The 20,175-nt window shown below is 36.4% G+C and overlaps 1 long non-coding RNA gene across 1 annotated transcript; it reads right to left on the minus strand.

The window, feature by feature from the left end:
- Positions 1 to 139: 139 nt before the first annotated feature.
- LOC116572345 lies at positions 140 to 20,034 on the minus strand. Its single transcript, XR_004278244.1, has 3 exons — positions 19,891 to 20,034; positions 11,677 to 11,679; positions 140 to 152 (listed from the first exon to the last, which is right to left on the minus strand). It is a non-coding gene; the product is annotated as an uncharacterized LOC116572345 (long non-coding RNA).
- Between the last annotated feature and the right edge of the window lie 141 nt (positions 20,035 to 20,175).

Consider the following 20,175-nt stretch of genomic DNA (forward strand, 5'->3'; position numbering starts at 1 on the left):
TATTATTATGCTTAGCCAAATTATAGTACATCATCAGTTTTCGATGCAGTGTTCAATGATTCATTAGTTGCATATAACCTAACCCAGTGCTCATCACAACACGTGTCCTCCTTAATACCATAAATATTTCTTAATAGAGACTTCTTTGTCTTCTTTGTTATAGGGAAAGCCAACAACCCTATTTTGAAAGGATAAAATACAAGATTGAAAGTGTCCTGTGGGTGGAACTGATTAGTAAGTTGTTGAGTCATGTGTATTAATTTATACAATAACTTGCTTATCGTATAGAAACAGAGATCAGACCATTAAGAATGTTAGAATAAAATAAAGTGGTTTGAGGGGTGACCCACTCAACTATAAGTGAGATACTGGAAGTTAAAAGAGACATTTTAAATAGGTAGAGAATAAAGACAACATACAGGTCATCAATAGCTACAGGAAAGTCATCATTAATTCATTTCAAAATAATGCATTCTTCTTTGTTATGGGATTTGTTTTATGAATAAAAAGTGCCAAATTTTCTTAAGATGTTATAAAAGTTAGGAAAAAACAAATACTCATCAGTACATTTGTTAATGGCTTCTCTGCCTTTAAAAAAAAGAAAAATAGCTTAAGTTCCAAGAGGAGAGAAGTGGGAAATAATTCAAATTTCCAATGGTCGAGGATCATCTCTCATCTAATGACAGAAATTCACACTAGTGAATTTAGTATGTGAATTTCTCAGAAATCATAAAGGGCTACTAGGCCTTGAAATGTAATCTTTCCACAAAAAGAACTTCAGTGAAAAATAAAATTTTCAGATAAAACTCACCCCTCATCTATAGATTTGTTGTAAGGCAGATATACACCACTCAACGCTAAAAGAAAGGAACTAGCAGTTGGTTTGCTTCAAACCAAGTGGTAAATGTCAATTATCAATATAAGCCAGTGTCTTAGGTGATGGATAGACCACTTTCAGGCATGAAAATATATCTTTTTTAAAACATTTTTTTTTAAATTTCAATTCTAGTTAGTAATTAGTTTAAGGATTAGAGTTCAGTGGTTCATCATTTATATAAAACATCTAGTGCTCTTCCTAATAAGTGCCCTCCTTAATACCTATCCAATACTTACCCCATCCCCAACCCACTTCCCTCCATCAACCCTCAGTTTGTTCTCTATAGTTAAGCCTCCTGATTTGTCTCTCCGCCTTTTTCCCTTCCTGAATATTCATCCATTTTTTTTCTTAAATTCCACATATGAGTGAAAATGATCATATGGTATTTGTCTTTCTCTGACTGACTTATTTTCCTTATCATAATATCTAGCTCTACCTATGTCATTGCGAATGGTGATTTTTTCTTTTTTATGACTAAGTAGTAGTCTATTATATATATATATCATATATGATATATATATATATATATATATCATGTCTTTATCCATTCATTAGTCAATGGGTTGGCTATTTTTGATAATGCCACTATAAACATCAGGGTGCATGTACCCATTTGAATGTATACTTTCATATCCTTTGGGTAAATACCTAGCAGTGCAATTGCTGGATCATAGAGTAGTTCTATTTTAGCTTTTTGAGGAATCACCATACTAATCTCTAGGGTGGCTTCCCCAGTTTGCACCCCCAGCAGTGTCGGAGTGTTCCCCCTTCTCCATATCCTCACCAACACCTGTTGTTTCCTGTGTTGCTAATTTTAGCCCTTCTGACAGGTGTGAAGTGATATCTCATCATGGTTCTGATTTGCATGTCCCTGATGATGAGTGATATTGAGCACCTTTATATGTGTATATTAGCCATCTGGAAATCTTCTTTGGGAAAATATCTATTTATGTTTTTTGCCCTTTTCTTAACTGGATTATTTTAAGATTTTATTTATTTATTTGACAAAGAGAGATAGTGAGAAAGAGAACACAAGCAGGGGGAGTGGGAGAGGTAGAAGCAGGGTTCCCACCGAGCAGGGAGCCTGATGCAGGGCCCAATCCTTGGACCCTGGGGTCATTACCTGACCAAAAGTCAGTTGCTTAATGATTGAGCCACCCAGGTGCCTCAGATTATTTGTTGTTTTGGGTGGTGAGTTTAATAAGCTCTTTATATATTTTGGATAGTAATCTTATCAGATATGTCTCTTGCAAATATCTTCTCCCATTAGGCTCACTGTAGGCGCCTTTTAGTTTTGTTGATGGTTTCCTTCACTGTGCAAAACCTTTTTCTCTTGATGAGTCCCAATAGTTCATTTTTGCTTTTGTTTCCCTTGCCCCTGCCAACATGTCTAAGAAGAAATTACTATAGCTGAGGTCAAAGAGGCTGCTGCCTGTGTTCTCCTGTACAATTTTGATAGTTTCCTGTCTCACATTTAGGTCTTCCATCAATTTAGAATTTATTTTTGTATAGGGTTTAAGAAAATGGCCCAGTTTCATTTTTCTGCATGTTGATGTTCAGTTTTTCCAACACCATTTGTTGAAGAGACTGTCTTTTTTTCTATCGGATACCCTTTCCTGCACTGTTGAAGGATACTTGCCCATATGGTTGTGGGTCAGTTTACAGGTTTTCTATTCCTTTTCATTGATTTATGTGTCTGTTTTTGTGCCAGTACCATACTGTCTTGATGACTACAGCTTTGTACTATAGCTTGAAGTCTGAAATTGCATAGGCATGAAAATACATTCATCTCTATCTCTAAACCTCTATCTATCTATCTATCTAAGTTTCTATCTATATATGTTGGTCGATATAACTATCTGTGAAAAAAAGTATATATAATAAGAAATAGAAAATAAAAATATTTTTGTGACTCCAGTAATTGCAAGACCCCTGAATTCTTCTGTTTTGTTTCCTCTACACCCTAATGGTTCTAGGGTTAAAAGCCTTAGTTCTTTAGTTCTTGGTTCTTTTTGATCTGGAAGACCTTTTTTTTTTTTTTCCTTTCCTTTTAAACCTTGTTTCTTTAAAAATAAGAGACAATTAAAGGAATCATGTAGATCTCACATATTATATTTTTTGTATTATCTATTTGCTAGTTTGATAATGAATCAAACTATATCTATATAGGCAAAGATCAGTGTTTGGCCAGGATCAACTTGACTATTACGAGTTTATCAATTAATTATTCTGTTTCATATATGGAAGCTGAAAATATTTCTGTTTTTACAGATTTCTTGGCTTAAATTATAGGATATAATTCCAAGGATATGTCTAAATCTGTTTCTTGATTTAAATGTGATCTGACTAAATTACTAGATCATTTCTATGTCCTGATTTAAATTTTAGGAAAGCATATTAAAAAGTATTAAGAAACATAAAGACATTTGACAGAAGCTACTTCTGATCACTCTGTCTATATTCTGTGTTTATTGACTGCCCTACGTACATAACACAGTTGAATTCAACTTATTGATTCAACAAGTTTATGGTGTGCCAATGTATAAGCACTGTCCAAGGTGCTGAGATATACAAATAAGTAAGGACTCTTCCATTCCTCAAAGATATAAATAATTGAAGAATTTATTAAAGACACTATAACAGAAGTAAGGAATACATAAAGGCATAATATAAGTACTGTCCAAATAATTTTATAATAATTACAATTTTAATTTTAATATGAAATTTAGAGTTAGGCAATCCTTTTTTTTTTTTTTTTTTTTTTGCCCTCCCCCAGCACTAAAACACTTTCATGGACCAGAGTCTTCTGCTGGGATTTGAGCAGCAGCTTATTTTACAATCAGAGCAAAGTAAGCCAAGAGTTTATGTTGACAAGTAAGAAATAGTGTCAGGTCTATGGCTTTTCATTACTTGAACTCACAAAACTCTGGTTGCACACTCGAGTTCACTTTTTACACTTGCAGAATTCTATCAGACACTGGAATTAAGCCTTCAGGTACTAAAGTGAAGATTTTTTTTTTCTCCTACAAATAATAAATTAGTAGTATGAGCATCAGAGAAAAGATGATGATGAGTCCATTGAAGTTCTGGTCAGAAACCACTACAGAATTATGATAAAATTGCCTGAATGTCAAAAATAATTCACTATTAAATGGATAACTATTATCTCTACAATTTTTTTTAATTTGCCTAAGAACATGCAATTCTTCTTCTTGAGGCAAGTAACAGATGAAATAATTTTTTTTTATATAGTGCCTGTATAGAAAATTTCACTAAATATTAACACTAATAAAGATCACTGGCAAATTGCCACTATTTGTTTCAAAGGATCAATATAAACTTTCAGCAGCAAGTTATGAATATAAAACTTACACAAATATAAGAGAAATCAATAATATATTTTTCTCATACACATACTTGAATAAGCAATAATACATGGTGAAGTTTAACATGTTTCCAATTCATTTGCTCAACCCAATTTTACACAGAAAATTACTGAAATACATGGGCTTTTCTCCAGCTATTAGTAAAGACTCTTTTGAGTTTCCCCTTTCTATAAATGCTATTGTAGATGATCAGATAGAGGAATACAATGTTACAAAAGGAGTATGCCAGTATTATTATGAGAATAAAAATATCATGGACCAAAAGAATAACTAATATTGCCCTTAACTCCACTTATGAATATTATTTAGGAATCTTTGTAGTAGCAATTTTTGTGAATAGACATAATAAAACAAATACAATTTACTTTTCTGCTTGCAAAAATTAAGACATGGAGAGAACCATGATTCCATCTCCAAAAATGTTTTTGTAGTTTACTTATATTTATATATATGTATTTCAGGAAGCTTTGTTCCAATTGGTCTAAATTCAGTTTCTTGTTTGTTTTTAGTGCTCAGTCATTTATAAGCTTTAAATTCATTTTATCAAATATATTCTAATGTGCAAAAAAGTAAAGAAAAATACTACGTTAGCTTTTAGCATCATTCCCTGTGGACAATAATTATATCAATATTTCAGCTTAGATTTTTAATCATAAGATTTATGCTCTGCACAAGTGATTGTTCAATGATTTCACTGCATTGTTTAGTTCACTTGTATAACACATTTCCTGTTTTCAACAACTTTATTTCAGACAATTTAAAAAGGGCTTCCTACACTCCTACTCAAATCAAGTACTTGTTCGAATGTCCATAGAATTCAATATGAATCAGTTCTACTTGAGTGAAAAACTGTTTCACAGGCCAGCAAATCTCAGAAAGTATGGGTCTCTCTTGTGGTCATATATTGTCTTCTGAACAATTCATTCTTATGACTGTTGCCACATTTTTGTGACAGTGGATCCAGTTAAGACTGTTAAGAAAATATTGTATATTTTTGTATGGTTAGGGCTTTCTTATTTTACAAATAAATAAATAAGTATTCAGATATATCACATATATCTTTCTGGATATATATTCTAATATACACATATCAGAATATTTGAATAATCATCTCTCAATTTTTCATCGATAAAGTAGAACTGATCAGGGGCACCTGAGTGGCTCAGTCATTAAGTGTCTGCCTTCGGCTCAGATCATGATGCCAGGTCCTGGGACTGAGCCCCTCACTGGGTTCTCTCCTCAGCGGGAAGCCTGCTTCTCCCTCTCTCACACCCCCTGCTTGTATTCCCTTTCTCACTGTCATTCTCTGTCAAATAAATAAATAAAATCTTAAAAAAAAATGTAGAACTGATCAAAATATTTGTGTAACTATGCCTCCCACATTCACTTATAATCTAAGGAGGCTTTAATAAGTATTTTCAAGATAGAAAAGACAACTAATAATCCAAGGAAGGGTTATATTCTTAATATCATATATTCCCATTACTAGTGTCTTTTTGTAAAAGTTAATGGAAACTTCAGGTGGATGCTTATCTATGTATTTGTATAAGACTTTATTTAAGAAACCCAAGAAAAAGTAGCTATGTATTTATTTATCTCTTATATTAACATATAGTGTATTATTTGTTTCAGGGTATAGATCTGTGATTCATCAATCTTACACAATTCACAGCACTCACAATAGCACATATCCTCCCCAATGTCATCACCCAGCCACTCCATCCCTCTTAATCCCCTCCCCTCCAGTAACCCTCAGTTTGTTTCCTGAGATTTAGAGTCTCTTATGGTTTGTCTCTCTCTCTGGTTTTGTCTTGTAGCTCTTAAAAAAAAAAAGAAAAAGAAATTTTAGCCAAGCATTTGTCAGAAAATTGAAAATCTCCAAAGCTATTCTTAATAAATAATCTGGAAGGCCACCTTTAGCCATCTGATAGATTATAAAGCTAAGACTCAAACTGAAAAAATGAATAGTAGCCCCCTAGCCAGAATGAATGCTCATCACCTTAAATTTCTATTTCTCTGATCCATTGTTGGCTGATTCATGAAATTGTTATAAATCCAATGGATGACTAGTGATCATTAGCAGAAATCTGTCTGTGTCCTCAGTAATTTACCATCAGATACCTGGCTGAATTTTTTTTTTTAAATCAGGAAATATTAATTCCTGCATAAAGAGGTTACCATATCAGAGACAACAAAATAAAAATAAAAGAAATAATTACAACAAAAAAATATCTTAATAAGTGTTTTTAACACGTCAGGAACGTTTCTAAAAGATATATTCAATGTCCTTCTCATTTAACAGATAGAGAGAAACAGGTACAACCAATTTTGCCCAAAATTATATAGCTCATAAATGACAGAGCTGAATCCAGGCAAATGAGTATTTGTAAACAACACATTTAAGGGTCATCAGATAGCAAAGGATGAGGCCCAAGTGCTAGGGGCATGGATATGGACAAAAGAACTGGAGGAAAAAAATATAAAACTGAAACCCATGTATTCTAGTTATTTTGTTACAGCTTTTAGTAGTAGATTTCTCCTTCTGTCTTGTAAGTCTCCAGAACTACCACTTTGGATTTTATTATATACTCTGCCCCTCAAAATCTCAAGATATACTAACCTCTCATCTTCATACCAATATCTTCAGTTCCTTTAGCTCTCAGGAAAAAAAAAAAACAAAAACAGATGTATAATCTATAAAACATGTGGATTATATTAATAGGCCCCTTGCAATCTAGTCCGTTTATATAGCTTGATTGTTATATACATTGAAAAACTGGTTCAAGACTAAAAATTAAATATTATAAGTGACAATGAATTGAGCTACGAGAAACAAAGTGGTTTCAGATTTTGTCTTACGAAAGACACTTATTAAACAAACACACAGATTAAGTTTGCAAGTGATGCTGAATTTGAGACTTCATCACTACATAGGCAGAAGAATAAACCATGAGACCCCCTAGGACTCACAAATATGGACAGAATTATAGAATATATGAGTCTGTAATATCTATTATTAGAGATTTCTATCCTGTGACTATAAGCAAATCTGAGATTGAAGCAATTCCTATCAGAGCTTAAAAACTTCCTCTATGACTATGTATTTTAAAACAAATTTTCACTCTGCTTCTGTGCTGTCTGCTTTAATTTTGAAGAAATGTAAATGATTAGTCTTAATTCTCAACTATTTATAAGCTAGTGGATGGATTCTTTCCCGCATGTCAACCTATTACACGTTCTGACTTGAAAAGAACAGTGAGACAAAGACTTAGTTATGGATACCATGTCCTCATCCAGTGGTGAGAAATGGGGGTGGAAAATGACATGTAGCAATTACAACAGATTAGGAATCACGTGTCCAAGGTAATAGTTCCAGCTGTATCACTAAATTCTCTTTTGTGTCTTAGAAATACATTTGACATTGCTGAACCTCAGTATTTTAGAATTCAGGACAGCATAATACTCAAGAGTCATTTCTGACTCCAAAATATATCAGCTTTGCAAATAAGAATCGACTAAAAATACCTTGGAAAAATATGTTATACCTTATTGCGAAATATTAGGAATTGATATTATGTAAGAGACTCACTTAGAGAAAATAGTAGAAATTGTATAAGTCTTATGGTTTTTTGAGCTCAAGGCAACTTTTTTAAACATGTAGGATGTAGGAATTGAGAAGATGCTTAACTCTGTGATTTATGTTTTTGCTTAAAATTTTCTTTTTTAAAAAATTTATTTATTTTATTATTATTTTTTAATTTTTTATTTTTTATAAACATATATTTTTATCCCCAGGGGTACAGGTCTGTGAATCGCCAGGTTTACACACTTCACAGCACTCACCAAAGCACATACCCTCCCCAATGTCCATAACCCCACCCCCCTTCTCCCAACCTCCCTCCCCCCAGCAACCCTCAGTTTGTTTTGTGAGATTAAGAGTCACTTATGGTTTGTCTCCCTCCCAATCCCATCTTGTTTCATTTATTCTTCTCCTACCCACTTAAGCCCCCATGTTGCATCACCACTTCCTCATATCAGGGAGATCATATGATAGTTGTCTTTCTCTGCTTGACTTATTTCGCTAAGCATGATATGCTCTAGTTCCATCCATGTTGTCACAAATAGCAAGATTTCATTTCTTTTGATGGCTGCATAGTATTCCATTGTGTATATATACCACTTCTTCTTGATCCATTCATCTGTTGATGGACATCTAGGTTCTTTCCATAGTTTGGCTATTGTGGACATTGGTGCTATAACATTTGGGTGCACATGCCCCTTTGGATCACTATGTTTGTATCTTTAGGGTAAATACCCAGTAGTGCAATTGCCGGGTCATAGGGCAGTTCTATTTTCAACATTTTGAGAAACCTCCATGCTGTTTTCCAGAGTGGTTGCAACAGCTTGCATTCCCACCAACAGTGTAGGAGGGTTCCCCTTTCTCCGCATCCTCGCCAACATCTGTCATTTCCTGACTTGTTGATTTTAGCCATTCTGACTGGTGTGAGGTGATATCTCATTGTGGTTTTGATTTGTATTTCCCTGAAGCCGAGTGATATGGAGCACTTTTTCATGTGTCTGTTGGCCATCTGGATGTCTTCTTTGCAGAAATGTCTGTTCATGTCCTCTGCCCGTTTCTTGATTGGATTATTTGTTCTTTGGGTGTTGAGTTTGCTAAGTTCTTTATAGATTTTGGACACTAGTCCTTTATCTGATATGTCGTTTGCAAATATCTTCTCCCATTCTGTCAGTTGTCTTTTGATTTTGTTAACTGTTTCTTTTGCTGTGCAAAAGCTTTTGATCTTCATGAAATCCTAATAGTTCATTTTTGCCCTTGCTTCCCTTGCCCTTGGCGATGTTCCTAGGAAGATGTTGCTGCGGCTGAGGTCGAAGAGGTTGCTGCCTGTGTTCTCCTCAAGGATTTTGATGGGATTCCTTTCACACATTGAGGGTCTTCATCCATCACAATTCCGGACTTCAAGCTCTATTACAAAGCCATCATCATCAAGACAGCATGGTACTGGCACAAAAACAGACACATAGATCAATGGAACAGAATAGAGAGCCCAGAAATAGACCCTCAACTCTATTGTCAACTAATCTTCGACAAAGCAGGAAAGAATGTCCAATGGAAAAAAGACAGCCTCTTCAATAAATGGTGTTGGGAAAATTGGACAGCCACATGCAGAAAAATGAAATTGGACCATTTCCTTACACCACACACAAAAGTAGACTCAAAATGGATGAAGGACCTCAATGTGAGAAAGGAATCCATCAAAATCTTTGAGGAGAACACAGGCAGCAACCTCTTCGACCTCAGCCGCAGCAACATCTTCCTAGGAACAACGCCAAAGGCAAGGGAAGCAAGGGCAAAAATGAACTATTGGGATTTCATCAAGATCAAAAGCTTTTGCACCGCAAAGGAAACAGTTAACAAAATCAAAAGACAGCTGACAGAATGGGAGAAGATATTTGCAAACGACATATCAGATAAAGGACTAGTGTCCAAAATCTATAAAGAACTTAGCAAACTCAATATTATTATTTTTTTATTAATTTATTTATTTTCAAAATAACATTATTCATTATTTTTTCACCACACCCAGTGCTCCATGCAACCTGTGCCCTCTATAATACCCACCACCTGGTACCCCTACCTCCCACCCCCCCACCACGTCAAACCCCTCAGACTGTTTTTCAGAATCCATAGTCTTTCATGATTCACCTCCCCTTCCAATTTCTCCCAACTCCTTTCTCCTCTCTAGAACCCCTTGTCCTCCATGCTATTTGTTATGCTCCACAAATAAGTGAAACCATATGATAACTGACTCTCTCTGCTTGACTTATTTCACTCAGCATAATCTCTTCCAGTCCCATCCATGTTGCTACAAAAGTTAGGTATTCGTCCTTTCTGATGGAGGCATAATACTCCATAGTGTATATGAACCACATTTTCCTTATCCAATCGTCCATTGAAGGACATCTTGGTTCTTTCCATAGTTTGGCGACCGTGGCCATTGCTGCTATAAACATTGGGGTACAGATGGCCCTTCTTTTCACTACATCTGTATCTTTGGGGTAAATACCCAGGAGTGCAATTGCAGGGTCATAGGGAAGTTCTATTTTTAATTTCTTGAGGAATCTCCACACTGTTCTCCATACAGGCTGCACCAACTTGCATTCTCACCAACAGTGTAAGAGGGTTCCCCTTTCTTCACATCCCCGCCAACACATGTTGTTTCCTGTCTTGTTAATTTTGGCCATTCTAACTGGTGTAAGGTGATATCTGAATGTGGTTTTAATTTGAATCTCCCTGAGGGCTAGTGATGATAAACATTTTTTCATGTGTCTGATAGCCATTTGTATGTCTTGATTGGATAAGTGTCTGTCCATATCTTCTGCCCATTTTTTGATATGATTGCCTGTTTTGTGTGTGTTGAGTTTGAGGAGTTCATTATAGATCCTGGATATCAACCTTTTGTCCATACTGTCATTTGCAAATATCTTCTCCCATTCCGTGGGCTGCCTCTTTGTTTTTTTGACTGTTTCCTTTGCTGTGCAGAAGAAGGTTTTGATTTTGATGAAGTCCCAAAAGTTTATACTGCCTATGTTCTCCTCTAGGATTCTGATGGATTTCTGTTTCACGTTGAGGTCTTTTATCCATTTTGAGTTTATCTTTTTTTTTTTTTTAAAGATTTTATTTATTCATTTGACAGAGAGATCACAAGTAGGCAGAGAGGCAGGCAGAGAGAGAGAGGAGGAAGGAGGCTCCCCGCGGAGCAGAGAACCCGATGCGGGACTCGATCCCAGGACCCTGAGATCATGACCTGAGCCGAAGGCAGCGGCTTAACCCACTGAGCCACCCAGGCGCCCCTGAATTTATCTTTGTGTATGGTGTAAGAGAATGGTCGAGTTTCATTCTTCTACATATAGCTGCCCAGTTTTCCCAGCACCACACTTGTTCAACATAGTATTCGAAGTCCTAGCAACAGCAATCAGACAACAAAGAGAAATAAAAGGTATCCAAATTGGCAATGAAGAAGTCAAACTCTCTCTCTTTGCAGATGTCATAATTCTTTATATGAAAAACCCAAAAGACTCCACCTCCAAACTACTAGAACTCATACAGCAATTCAGCAACGTGGCAGGATACCAAGTCAATGTGCAGAAATCAGTGGCTTTTCTTATACACTAACAATGAAAATACAGAAGAGGAAATTAGAAAATCGATTCCATTTACTATAGCACCAAGAACCATAAGATACCTGGGAATAAACCTAACCAAAGAGGTAAAGGATCTGTACTTGAGGAACTACAGAACACTCATGAAAGAAATTGAAGAAGACACAAAAAGATGGAAGATCATTCCATGCTCTTGGATCGGAAGAATAAACATTGTTAAAATGTCTATACTGCCTAGAGCAATCTATACTTTTAATGTCATTCTGATCAAAATTCCACCGGTAGGGACGCCTGGGTGGCTCAGTTGGTTAAGCAGCTCCCTTCGGCTCAGGTCATGATCCCAGCATCCTGGGATCGAGTCCCACATCGGGCTCCTTGCCCCGCAGGGAGCCTGCCTCTCCCTCTGACTCTGCTTGCCACTCTGCCTGTGCTTGCTCTCTCTCTGACAAATAAATAAATAAAATCTTAAAAAAAAAAATTCCACCTGTATTCTTCAAAGAGCTGGAGCAAATAATCCAAAAATTTGTATGGAATCAGAAGAGACCTCGAATCGCTAAGGAAATGTTGAAAAGCAAAAATAAAACTGGGGGCATCACATTACCTGATTTCAAGCTTTACTAGAAAGCTGTGATCACCAAGACAGCATGGTACTGGCATAAAAACAGACACATAGACCAGTGGAACAGAGTAGAGAGCCCGGATATGGTCCCTCAACTCTCTGGTCAATTAATCTTCGACAAAACAGGAAAAAATATGCAGTGTAAAAAAGACAGACTCTTCAATAAAATTTTCTTTTTTGACTGTAACTTATTTTTATAACCAACGGAAATGCTATAATTTATATTATTATGAACAAAGTGAAATATTCACAGCATATGCAACCATATGAAATATTCACAGCATAAGCTACCCCGGATGCATTTATAGGATACAATATTTTTGGTGACTCTTGGACAATACTACCAATAATGATGAGTGTATTATCCATAACAGCTAGGGAATAAACAGAAAGTGCATAACCTCTTAAATGTCATATAGGAATTCTTGTTGACTGATAAATTTCAGTCATTATAGGACTGAAATGTGCCACATTTCTAGAAACTTTTCTTTTACAAAAATGGTAGCAGACACCAAAACTACCTGCAATGCTATTCTGATAAATTGACTAAATATAAAACAACTGTAACCCCAGAGATAACAGAAAATTGAAACTTCCAAATAGGATGGCATGGTTTGGTTTAGAGAATTAGAATATGTCAATAGTCAGTGATTAAAAAAAAAATGCTAGTCACATCAAAGATTAGTCTGAATAAAATATTTTTTTTCTTCTTTCTCAGGGAGGAAAAGAAGGAAGTCCCATATGTTGAACAAGAAATTATTCAACTAATTTTACTAATTACAACTTTTACTACTAAGAAATAAAATGGGGAAAAAATTGTAACGATGTGCTCTAATATAGAAAAGAAAGTAAGACATAACATGCTTGTGTGAGATCCCATCTTTAATCATGAAAAAAAAACCTACTGTATGTACTGTAAGTATGTAGGTTTAAGTAGGATTGTGGGAAGATATTTTGCTTAGGAGTTGCAAACAATGTTTTCCACGTCTCATTTTAGTAGAGGGAATATCCACACTAGAGATCACAGAAATTTAGATACATCGAATCTTATCTGGTATTCATTGAGAACCTGATTACTGTGTTTTCCTTATTTAGCTTCATTGAATATAACCCCCAAAACAAAATGAAGTAACCAAATCAAAGTGGAATATAATGTAATTATTTTCATGCCTAATGGATACTGACTTCAGTTGTTGGAAGAAATTAGAAGCATAAGCTCGAAAAAAGAATTTACTAAACAGAAGTCATTTAGGAGAAATAGTTTATGGGAGATGATGTACAAGACTATGGAATTATTTAATATTTTATCATTAATAACATATGCCTCAATTTTCTCCATCATTTTCTTCTTTCCTTCCATCCCCCCCCGCCCCCCGCCATCAAACTGTAGTATAAATTCCTTTTTGCAACCACGGCATCTTCATAGTTTAATGAACTCTACAACTATGATTAGATTTCCATATTACATAAGAAACAGTGGTATGAAATCTCATTACTTCTCACCTATATCAGTATGAGTTTACTACTTTCCAAAGCATAGAAGAAAACTGATCTCGTTATCTATCAATAGCAAAACTTTACCTAATAATTCTTGGTATGATTGTCAATAGGCCTTTTTTATGTTAATTCATAATCCCATTAACATAATCTAAGTAAAACCAATGCAGATAGATATATATATAGATATATGTATCTATATATATATCTATCTGCATTTATTCATTTTTGAACTCCTTAGAACTGTGTTGTCCAAAATGGTAGCCACTAGTTGTATACTTCAACTAAGTAGAATTAAATTCTTGAAAAAAAAAAAAAGAATTAAATTCTGTTAAAATTTTTCTTTAACCCAGAGCTAACATCATACCTGATTGTGAAATACTGAAAGCTTTTCCTCTAGGATTATGAACAAGACTCTCATTACTTCTTTTCAACAAAATATTTCAAGTTCTAGTCAGAGTAATTAGGTAAGAAAAGAAATATAAGGCACTGACATTGCAAAAGAATAAATAAAATTATCTCTGTTCACAGATAACATAATCTTATATGTAGAAAACATTAAAAGATTCCACAAAATACCTATTAGATGTAATAAACAAATTTAGCAAAGTTTCAGATTACCACATGCAAAAATCAGTTGTTTCTATACACAAAAAGTGAAATGAAAAATAAAGTAAGAGAAACTAAGAAAAATATTCCACTAACAATAGCATCAAAAGAAGAAAATATCATTAACAAACCTAACTAGGGAGGTAAAATACTTGTACCCTGAAAACTACAAAATATTTCTGAGATAAATCAAAAAAGACACAAATAAATGAAAGACATCCATGTTCATGGACTGGAAGACTTAACATTGTTAAGGTATCAGTTTTATTTAATGTGATCTCCGGATTCAGTGTAATCCCTACTGAAATCTCAATGACATTTTTTTTTGCAGAAATGGGAGTAAAAATCATCCTAAAATTCATATGGAAACACAAAGGACCCGAGACAGACAAAACAATTTTGAAAAAATACAAGCTTGAAGGATTCACTTCTTGATTTCAAAGCATATCACAAAGCTGCCATAATCAAAACTCTGGTACTGGCATAAACACAGGCATATAGAACAACAAAATAAAAAAGAGGTCCCGAAGTAAATCCTTGAATATGTTGTCAAATGATCTTCCACAAGGATAGCAACACAACTCAACGAGGAAAAGACAGTCTACAACAAAATTTGTTTGAAAAATTGGATATCCACATGCCAAAAAATAAAAATGGATTCTTATTTTACACTGTATATAAAAACTAACTCTAAAGGAATTAAAGACCTAAACCTAAGACCCAATGCCATAAAACTCCCAGAAGAAAACATAGGGAAAAATTTTATGACATTGGATTTGGCAATGACTTCTTCGATATAACACCAAAAGCACAGACAACTAAAGCAAAAACAGTTTAATATTACATATTAAATTTTAAACCTGTTTTCATCAAAGGACATGATCAACAATGAATAGAAAATTTATGGAATGGGAGAAAATATTTGTAAAACACAGATCTAATAATTGATTAATATCCAGAATATATAAAGAGCTATAATTCAATAACAAAAACTCAAATAACCTGATGAAAAAATGGGAAAGAACTTAGACACTTCCCCAAAGATGAAATAAAAATGGCCAAAAAACATATGCAAAGATGCTCAACATCATTAATTATTTGAGAACTATAAATCAAAACCACAGTGAGATATCATGTCACATCCATTAGTATGATGACTATTTGAAAAAAAAATAAAGAGGAGAGGAGGAAGAGGTGCAGTAAGAGGAGGAGGAGGAGGAGGAGAAAGAGGAGAAATAAGGAGGAGAAAGGAGAAGGAGAAAGTAGGAGAAGGAAAGGAAATAAGTTTTGGCAAGGATGTGGAGAAATTGGTACCCTTGTGCACTGTTAATGGGATTGCAAAATGGTGCAGCCATTATGCTAAACAATAAAAATAAAATTAAAAATAACAAAAAATAAAAATTATTAAAAAAATAACAAAAAATAATGAAAATTAAAAATAGAATCACCATATAATCCAGGAATCCCACTCCTGAGTATATACCAAAAAAAAAAAAAAAAAAAAAAAAAAAAAAAAAAATTGAAAACAGGATCTTAAAGAGATATTTCCACATTCCTGTTCCTAATAGCACTATTTATAATAGCTAAGAGGTGAAAGCAATCCAAATATCAATTGACACATAAATGAATAAACAAAATGTGATACAGAAATACAATAGAACACCATGCAGCATTAGCAGGAACAAAAAAACCTGTCACATAATACAACATGGATGAACTTTGAGAACATGATGCTCAATGAAATAAGCTAAAAAGACAAATCTTGTATGATTCCATTTATATGAGTCACCTAAAGTAGTCATATTTATAGATACAGAAAGTAGAATGGTGGTTACCAGGGATTGAGGGAAGGGACAAAAGAAGGTTTTTGTTTAATAAGTGTAGAGTTTCAGTTCTGTAGGATGAGCAGGTTCTGAAGATCCATTTCACCACAACGTAAAGATAGTTAATACTACCGAACAAAAATTGGTAAAGTTGGTAAATTTTAGATGTTTTTTTACCACAATACTTTTTTTAAACCAGTTCCTCTGTTTTCACAGCCAATTTCAAGTGTTCAATAACTACATGGAACTAGTGGATACCATACTGGACACTCAAATTATAGAGCATTTCTATCTTTACAGAAAGTTCTATTAGATAGCTTTGCTCTAGAATCTTTTTTTTGTTCCTTTGCTCCAATCTATTATTCAATCTTTATTTGCTTTTCTATAGATTAAATTTTAGACCTTCACTATAGATACTAGCTACACTTTCAACATCCTGACTCTGCTGATCATTTTATCATTCACATTAGTACCAAACATTGTATCAACAAATTTCCATCTTTTATTTGCCACCAAGGCTGGTGAACACAAGAGAAAAAAATGAAACAAAACAAAAAAAAACCAGAAAAGAACAAAACTATAGTTTATGCAGAACATAGGATAACTCAGTATTTACCTTGAGTTTTTACTGACTAGTTTGAATTAACAAGGGGAATAATGCCAAGCATATTAGGAGTATTTTCCTGCTTCCCACCCGAAAACACAAGATTGTGATTTCAGGCCTTAAGGTCACTTAGATTTATATCTTAATAGAATAGAGGGGGCTGAAAGGAAAACTTTTAATTACCTTTTTGTACTCTGTGCCACACAGCAAGAGATAGTTCTTAAATTCTTTATTTTGCCCAAGGGTAAACTTTACACCTCTTACTATCGCCCTCGTCCCGCAAGGACGACAAGACGCCCTGGTTCGGATGCATCTTCTCTCTCTTTATTTCCGCAAGTCTACACACTTATATACGCTTACATGACCAATCAGCAAGCAGGGTACAGGAGGGAGCGAATCAGGCTATGCACCTAAACGAACAACTTCACTAGCAACCAATGCTGTTTACTTCCTCTTTGGGCATTCTGCTTAGTCTCACGAGGCAATCCTAACCTGGCAACTAGCCAGGCGCCATCTTTTAATGGCGGAGGCCGCTCTGGCCAGGGGCCTGCCTCCGACATCTCCCCCTTTTTTCTTTTATGGCAGGGATCGTGCCTGTCTTAGGTTGTCAGTGGCGGGGAATATCCTTACCCGTCATCAGACAGCAGATATCAATGATCTGCGTCCTGTCTTAGGTTGGTATATTTCCCCCACCAATCTTACCTGTCGTTGACTACCGATCCAGCATACTTAGCCACACTTGGGGGGATGTCACAGCCTCGATGGCTAACAAGGCCTGCACCATGGCTTGCTGTTGCCTATGTTGCTGTCGCCTCCAAATTTGCAGTTTCCTTACTAGCAGAATCAAGCCCACTACGAGGATTGTCATCAGACCAATTACGCTAGCCCATTGTTTCGTAAAGGTTAACATCATCTTGCAATGTTTTGATTATCTCTGGGAGGGTTGCAAGCTCAACTGTGGTGTTATTTATCCTTGTTATGCCTAGTAGCAGGTGCTGAGTATAGTTTTGGAATTCTGCGGACTAATTCCCCCGCAAGTATTGGGAGAGCTGTCGGAAGACATTCTGTTAGTCACTCATATTAGTATAGGCTATGGGAGTTACACACATTGCCAGGAAGGGTACTATACATCCCAGTCCCAATAGGGCCCCCCATATGTCCACTTGTTCTTGAACCAAATCCACTCTCTGGTTGACTATCAGGATTCCTGCTTGCAGATGTGCATTGATCTGAGTCTATGTTTGAAGGGCAGCTGCCGTTCCTTCTGCAAGGGTGTTCACAGCTTCTGCAGTGGGTACAGTTGTAGCAAGCGAGACTGCTGCTGCCGTGGCAGCTGCTGTAGATATAGCTAATGCTGTCACAACGGCGGCTGTGATACCAAAATCTCTCTTCTTTCTGGATAGCACCACTGGTAACTTGTCCTCTGGAATGGAAACTGGGATAGGAACATGGGTAGGGATACGCATAATCACAGCCAGCTTGAAGGCCGTAACATTCCAGCACTGGGAAAGACAGCAATTCTTAGTGCAATTCAATGTATCATTCAGCTCGCTAGCATTTGTTACGAGGAAAAGGAACGATGGCCAGACGCATATGGGAGTGGGCTGATAAGTAATATTATTGGGACAAGACACATTAATTGTTGTCTCAAAGATACTAGAGTCATTTTGTTTATAAGAACAGTTGAGGAATTTGCCACCATTTAACATGGACACTGCTGAGATATCAGTACATGCTCCTAGCAAGTTACAGACCTGCCATGCATCAAAGGGAGAGGAGGGAATATGAGAGAAGAGTTCGTCACTGGTAAAGGATATGGCCATGCTTTAACCACTGCTCATAGCTCTCTGGCTTCAGTCTGCCACAGGAGGTGTAGCATCCTCAGAGTTATCATCAGCATCTTCAGCATCATGACTGGTGTTTGGAGGCAAGGCTGCACGCACCAGCCGCTCTGGGATCCAAATGGAGCCTCCTTTTCCTGTGGAAAAACACATACAGACCCCCTACTCCATACTAACACTGGATCTGGTCCATTCCACTTTCCTGTGAGGATGTCCCTCCAAAGTACTAAAGGCTTAGGGGGAGCAGCAGCAGCACTTGCATGTCTGTCTGCAGCTGATTTACCCGTTTTGTCCAACGTTAAAAAATTCAAAATAAAGAGAATGGTGTTGAGCTTATCTTTAGGGGACCTGAAGGTGTCCCCTATTCCCCCTTTTTGTTTATAAAGAGCATTTTTTATTGTAAGATGCGCACGCTCCACAACACCCTGTCCTTGTGGGTTATAGGGTATTCCATGTATCAAGTGAATGTCAAGTTGTTGTAGGAAGGCTTTAAAGGGTTGTGAGGTGTAGGCTGGACCATTATCTGTCTTTAATTGGCGTGGCTTTCCCCATGCCGCGAAAGCCTGTAGGCAATGGGCGATAACATCTCTGGATTTTTCCCCCATATGCACTGAGGCGAAAATTATTCCAGAGCAGGTATCTACAGAGCAGGTATCTTAACTTTCCAAATTCTGAAACGTGTGACATCCATATGCCATATATGATTAGGTAACAAACCCTTAGGATTAACCCCCAAGGACGGTGCAGGTAGTAAGATCACGCAATTTCTGCAGGAGACTACTATGTCCCGTGCCTGTGCTTTTGTTATGTTAAATTTGAGGTAAAGAGTAAAAACATCCTGTTTCTTCAAATCCTCCCCTAAATGGTCCCATTGAGGTATGTTTAGCAAGCTTTCATCTAGGAACCATGGAGCCGCCTTTTCCACTGTATTCAAAAAGGCCCGAGCAGTTTTAGCTTTTAGTGGAGTTCCATTGGCTTTCAGCAGGTCTTCTAAAGACCCTTCCAACCGCACTTTAGATGCTTCAGATCCCATTATGAACACACAGACAACAGACACGGACATTAAAGACTCACCGCTAAATTCCGGCTCTAAGGCCGCCCCGCTTCTTATTGTGGACTTGTACAAGTTAATCCCGGCTCTAAGGCCGCCCCGCTTCTTATTGCGGACTTGTACAAGATTCCCACCACTTTGATCGTGGTCCCTTCCCCGCTTACCTGCGGTTTCGATAAGAAAATCCCAGCTCTATGGCCGCCCCGCTTCTTCTTGCGGTCTTGTACAAGTTTCCCACCACCTTTGTCGTGGTTTTACCCCGCTTACCTGCGGACTTCTCCCTTGCAAGGTTTTTCTATTTTTACTCCCCGCTTTACCGCGGAATTTCCACTTTTGAACACGGCTAATGTCCCCGCTTACCTGCGGACCTTTACTCCCTGCTTTCCTGCGGATTACCTCACAAGATTCCTTTATGTAGTTCCCGGGTGCCGGCGCCATTTATCGCCCTCGTCCCACAAGGACGACAAGATGCCCTGGTTCGGACGCATCTTCTCTCTCTTCTCTCTCTTTATTTCCGCAAGTCTACACACTTATATACGCTTACATGACCAATCAGCGAGCAGGGTACAGGAGGGAGCGAATCAGGTTATGCACCTAAACAAACAACTTTGCTAGCAACCAATGCTGTTTACTTCCTCTTTGGGCATTCCACTTAGTCTCACGAGGCAATCCTAACCTGGCAACTA

The sequence above is a fragment of the Mustela erminea genome, chromosome 13 (genome assembly GCF_009829155.1).
Source record: "Mustela erminea isolate mMusErm1 chromosome 13, mMusErm1.Pri, whole genome shotgun sequence".
In the NCBI taxonomy this organism is placed as follows: Eukaryota; Metazoa; Chordata; class Mammalia; order Carnivora; family Mustelidae; genus Mustela; species Mustela erminea.